Here is a 5,961-nt window from a genome sequence, read left to right as displayed (position 1 = left end):
AACTGCCATCGAGTCCATATGATTCATAGCTTCCCTATTTAGGGATTTCGAGGAGAGCCTTGTGGGTTTGAACTGCGAACATTAAAGCTCAAACTGACCTTGTGGTCCAGCATATTATCCTGCAGCACCAAACCAGGACCTGCAAAGTTGGAATCTGTGTAAGGTGGAAATCTGTCAGAGAAGGAAAACTCAAATAGAATCCACAGCAGGCATGTAGTAAGCTGCACCTTGCCAAAGGCAGGAAACTGACTTACCCAGAAAAACAAGGCAGTCTTTCAAGACCCAGCACTCTCGGGCTTTACTTTCTATCACGTCACATAAAGTATAAGGACAGAACCCAAAACAGTGGACTGCCATTTCTCCACTTCTGCTCTTTGAGCTATTATTGTCATTTTCATGCAATCTAGTTTAAATTTTTTTTTTTTCGTTTTTTTTTATTCCTTTCTTTCCCCCTCCAGTGTCTATTTTATAATATAATGCAAGGAAAACCAAGATTCAAAAGACAGCCAAGCATCTTAACATTATTACCCCCTTTTCCCATTCCAACCATGGCTCAATCTCTGTATCCCAGAGCCCTGTTTTTCCAAGGTTATGCATACATCATTATTTACCTCTGTCCCACTTAGCCCAAGTAAACCTGCCTAATTGTTCTCCCATCTGCCTTGTTCTTCCATTTATCTCTCCCTTCTTGTATATTGACCCCCTCCCCAGTACCCAAACTATCCTGTGTCTATTCCCTGCCCTGTGCTCCACCTTCCCCTCCCTCACCTCATCACCCCCCCTACATCCCAGCAACCAGCAAAGAATCCACCCCCCTTTAGTATGGGTTCTTTTTCTTAGTCTTTTACAATAGTGGTCTTATGCAGTATTTCTCCTTTTGTGACTGACTAATTTCACTCAACATAATGTCCTCAAGGTTCATCCATGTTAGGCGGTGGCTTGCAGCTTCCTTGTTATTTTTCAAGGTAGCATAGTATTCCATTGTGTGTATGTACCACAGTTTGTTTATCCATTCTTCAGCTGATGGGCACTTTGGCTGCCTCCATCTTTTTGCTATTGTAAATAGTGCTGCTATGAACATTGGTGTGCATCTATCTTCTCGTGTTGTGGCTCGTATTTCTTGTGGGTAAATACCAAGTAGAGGAATTGCTGGATCATAAGGTATTTCTATTCACAACCTTCTGAGGAAGCGCCATATTGCTTTCCAGAGAGGTTGGACCATTTTGCAGTCCTACCAGCAATGCAGGAGTGTCTCAGTCTCTCCACATCCTCGCCAGCATTAAATTTGTTTTTAATCCCACAGTACATTGTTATTAATTTTACTTTAAACAACTTCTTACCCTTTGAAGATAACTTCAAAAATAAAAAATCTTTATATTTACTGATGTGATTACCATGTTCAGGGTTCTTAATCACTTTATTTAGCTTCTGTTTATATCTGGTAAACATTATTCTTCTGCATGGTGGACTCTTGAACTTTGGTTATAATGCAGATCTGCTGCTTTCAGATTTTCTGTGCCTGGCAAGTCTTTACTTCACCTTTGTTTTTGAAATATAGCATGTTCTAGTTGGATAGGTTTCTTTCTTTTTTTCTTAAACTTTAAAAAGTTGCTCTGTTGTCTTCTTACTTGCATTGCTTCTAACAGAAAATCTGCTGTCTTTCTTATCTTTGTCTTTTGTTTCATAATGTGTTTTTCCCCTCTGGCTGACTCTGAGTTTTCCATTTTATCTGTTGGTCAGTAATTTATTTATGATATCTCTTGGTATCGTTATTAAGTGTGATCCAGTTTGTTCCGACTCATAGAAACCCTAGAGTTTCTGAGAGCAGCTGGTACATTTGAGCCCTCGACCTTGTGGTTAGCAGTCTATTGCTTATTCTACTGTGCCACAGTGTTGTTGTTGTTATATGCTGCTGAGTTGGTTCTGGCTCATAGCAACCCTATATAGGGTTTCCAAGGATGGCTGGTGAGTTTGAACCATTGACTTTGTAGTTCAAACTATCCTTGTGGTCCAGTGCTTTATCCCTATAGTTTTCATTATATTTCTTGTGTTTGATATTTGTTGAGCTTTTTGTATTTGTTGGTTTACAGTTTTTACCAGATTTAGAATTGTTTTGTCTACTGTTCTTCAAAAACTAGCCCCATCTTCATAGACTTTCATTATGCATATATTTATTTGATTGCTTAAATTATCCAAAGCTTATTGATGTTCTGTTCATTTCTTTTAGTGTTTTCTCTTTTCGTGTTTCATTGTGGACACTTATGGCTGCTGTATCTTCAAGTTCATATATTTTTTACAAAGTCTAATGTGCCAGTCTAAGGAGCTCTGGTAGCGTAGTGTTTACAAATCGGGCTGTGAACTGCTATGTCAGCAGTTCAAAACTACCAGCTATTCCATGGGAGAAAGATGAGGCTTTCTGCTCCCATAAAGATTTACAGACTCAGAAACCCTGTACAGGGTCGCTATGAGTTGGAACCCACTCCACGGCACATAACAATAACAACAATGAGCCAGTGTTTCTTTCTTCTAAGACATTGTAGTTTTAATCTCTAGTAGTTCTGTTTGGATATTTTTTAGATCATGTATAGTCAATATAACATGAATATAACAGTTTCATTTTAACTTCCTTTTGTTTTACACAGAAATACCATCCACAAATGAAGAAGGTGATCCCTGAATATTGATGTGTGTGGAAGAAAGCCACCTCCCTCCCGTAAAGCACAAGATGCTGAGTCTGCTTCTTTAGTTTTTGAGGAAAAAAGGAGGGAGACACTGCAGAACAATTCTCAGATATCCTAGCTCCACCTGCTTTATTCTTCTTCCTTAGGATTCATAGATAGTAGGGACTCTCTATTATTCTATGCTTGCTATGTCTCTTCCATGGTGTCCTGGTATAATGTGGTAGGATAAGCACGGGACCACAAGGTCAGTTTGAACCACAATGTCAGTGCTTCAAACTCACCAGCCGCTCCTTGGAAATCCTATATAGGGTCACTCAGAACCAACTCAATGGCACTTAATAACAACAGCAACATATCTCACCCATAATCTGAATCAGAGTCAACATAAGACATAAAATGATAAGGGTCTGGGCAGGCATGCAGACACAAGAACAGAAGAGATAAGATAAAGGAAGACTTGGTCATGGAAGATGAATTAGGTATTTTGAAAAACAAAACAAAAAAAATAAAAAAGATGAGTCAGAAATGTCTGAGATCTGGACTCAGGCTTTCTGAGAAAATACAAAGACCATGGACATCAGTAAAGATGGAAGGCGAGATGACTTTATACACTGTGTGCCTTTCTCAGCAATACAAAGTAACAAATGGCATCCGATTTGTTTTCTCAGCAGTAGACAGCAAGCACTTACCATTTCCTGCTGTGTGTGGAACTATGGGAAAGATCACTATAGGAAACAGAATGGTGTGCAAAACAGCCTCTGCCCTGGAGGAAGTTCAACTTGAGCTGAGAGTGCCAGCTGAGTAAAGCATCAGCCAGCATATACAAGGATATAATAAACAATGAAAAGGGGAACATAAATGATATTCTGGGCATGTTATATACATTATCTCATTTACTCTTCATAGCAACACTATGAGGTAGTTATTGATACTTTCTTTATTTTACAAATGAGTAAGATGAGATGCAGATAGTTTAATAAGAGCCGTCGATTTGGTTCAGACTCTAGCAACCTTGTATAGGATTTCCAAGGAATGGCTTATGAAATTGAATCACTGACCTTGTGATTCAAACCAACCTTGTAGTCCAGTGCTTTATCCCACAGCGCTACACCAGGACTCCAATATGTAGTTGGTATGTGATAAAACCAGGATTCAAGTCCAGATAGTCTCACTCTGAAGTCTGATCTCTTTCTCATTTTACTCACTCAGAGCTGTCAAGAACAAGACTGAACCCTTCAGAATGAGGACTTTAATTGTGCTAAGATGAAATAAGCATTCTTGAAACCTCTTCACTTTCTCTGTTTTATGCCCTCTCTTATGGATTTCTTTAGTCAAGATTATGCCTAAATAAAATGGAAATCCAGGAGCAGCTGAAGCGAACTGTTCATTGAATGCGATGGTGGGTGGGTGGGTGGGGGGGAGCCAGGCCATCTACCCTTTGGTTCACATTATCACATCTGCTCCACTAGAACATAAGTCTCAAGGAAGAGAGGCTGTTTTATGTTTTACTGTACTCTTAGTATTGAGAACAGTGTTTGGCGCACAGTAATGGTTCAACAAATGATTATTGAATCAATAAATGGATGAAAAGAAGCTAATCAATACTAAGCCTGATTCAATAATGCACTGCATTTTCTACTTTTCCTTTTCTCCCCAGTGCCTCCACCACATGCCACCAGCTCTGGATTCTGATCTATTGAAGAGTTGTACAATACATAAATGCATGAACTTGTAGGGAACATGACTTTTCTTACACATGAGGCCACCTAAGGACATCTAGTATAGCCTCACATTGCCCTAAGCTTGGCCCTGCCCCAGGCAAAGCCAAGCCAGTCTTGCTTCATTGTTGGAAGCCCTGGAAATAGCACCCATCACAATCTCTCTCCACTGGATCAGATTTCTCAGCAGAGAACTAATAGGACAACTCCAGTACTCCAAAATCTCCACTTCAAATCTATGTACTTTACTTAATAATTTGCCACATTTTCCCCAAAACAGCTACCTGTAGACAACTTTACTGACAAACTTTACTCTTGATAAAAATATCCTGGTGTAGGGAAAAACCAAATTTCCAATTCTTTAATATGAAGCAAGAACAGCTTTCAACTGTCCTGGCCAACAGGGTACTTTAGATCACAGTAGGCTGGAATTCTAGCAATAAAACCCCCTTTCCAACATTAGACATAAAGACAGAATTAATAAGTACTTAACAGTAATAATGCATTACTTTTGGACATGGACTAAAGAGAATGTTACTGTAGGAAGAGCTGAGCTGTGTTTGACTCACTTACACTTGGCAGCCAGGATAAGAAGAGGTAGTATGTCCAGGAACTACAGTCACAAGGTCAACCAGAGAAGATGTTTCACTTTGCACTGGCCACTGATGACCACAGAAATTATAAATGTAAATAAACGATTTTCTTGTATTAAAGCTTACAAAAATCCCCAGAGGCAAGTATTTTGTTTTAGTCAACACTACGGAACAACTTGCAATAGAGACTTATATATAAAGTTAATGGAGTTCTAGTGTATGAAGAATTGTATATGTAATGGTGGATGAAAAACTGTCAACCTAATCTCACTATCAGAACTTGACATGCAGTGTCAAACTTCCTAGAACATTGATTTAATATTGGTATTCTGCCATTTATTCAGGAAAGAAGTCCTTTACTGGTGATTTTCTCTGTAGTCTTTGCTTTGGGAGACATTTAAGAGGTAGGAAACTAAGTTTCCTATAATTGAGTTTATAGTCAAAACAAACCAAAGGATATAGACACATAAAAAAGATTTATTTACATAAGACACAAATATACAATAATGTAAGAATAATATTGTATTCATTACCTGCAAAAATTAAATAGTCTAATTTAGTATAAAAGGTACCTTGATGGTATGCAAGGTTGTATTTCCAAATATACAGGAATTCCATCCATGTCTAACCTGTCACTGAACTACAAGCTGTTTGAGGGCATCACCATAATGGGTTTAATGTAGGCCCTCATGCCTAAAAGCACCTACTACATTTCAAGTATTTAGGAGGTCAATGTCTCCTGATGAAATGAAACCATGAGCTAATGTTAGTCCTGCTTCCTTCTTTCCTGCCTTCCTGATTTTTTATGCTTTTACTACTTTCTCTTTTATGGAGAACCCACTGGCTATAAAGCACAACTCTAGGAGCTAGGATTCAAAGACAAATAGGTAATGTCCACTGCCCTTGGTGAGTTCTTGTTTGAATACCTCCAAGTATAGAGTTAACTTGAGAAAAGTGAGTATACCTGAG

The sequence above is a fragment of the Chrysochloris asiatica genome, unplaced genomic scaffold, assembly GCF_000296735.1.
Source record: "Chrysochloris asiatica unplaced genomic scaffold, ChrAsi1.0 scaffold00133, whole genome shotgun sequence".
Lineage (NCBI taxonomy): Eukaryota > Metazoa > Chordata > Mammalia > Afrosoricida > Chrysochloridae > Chrysochloris > Chrysochloris asiatica.
This window is presented reverse-complemented; position numbering follows the sequence as displayed.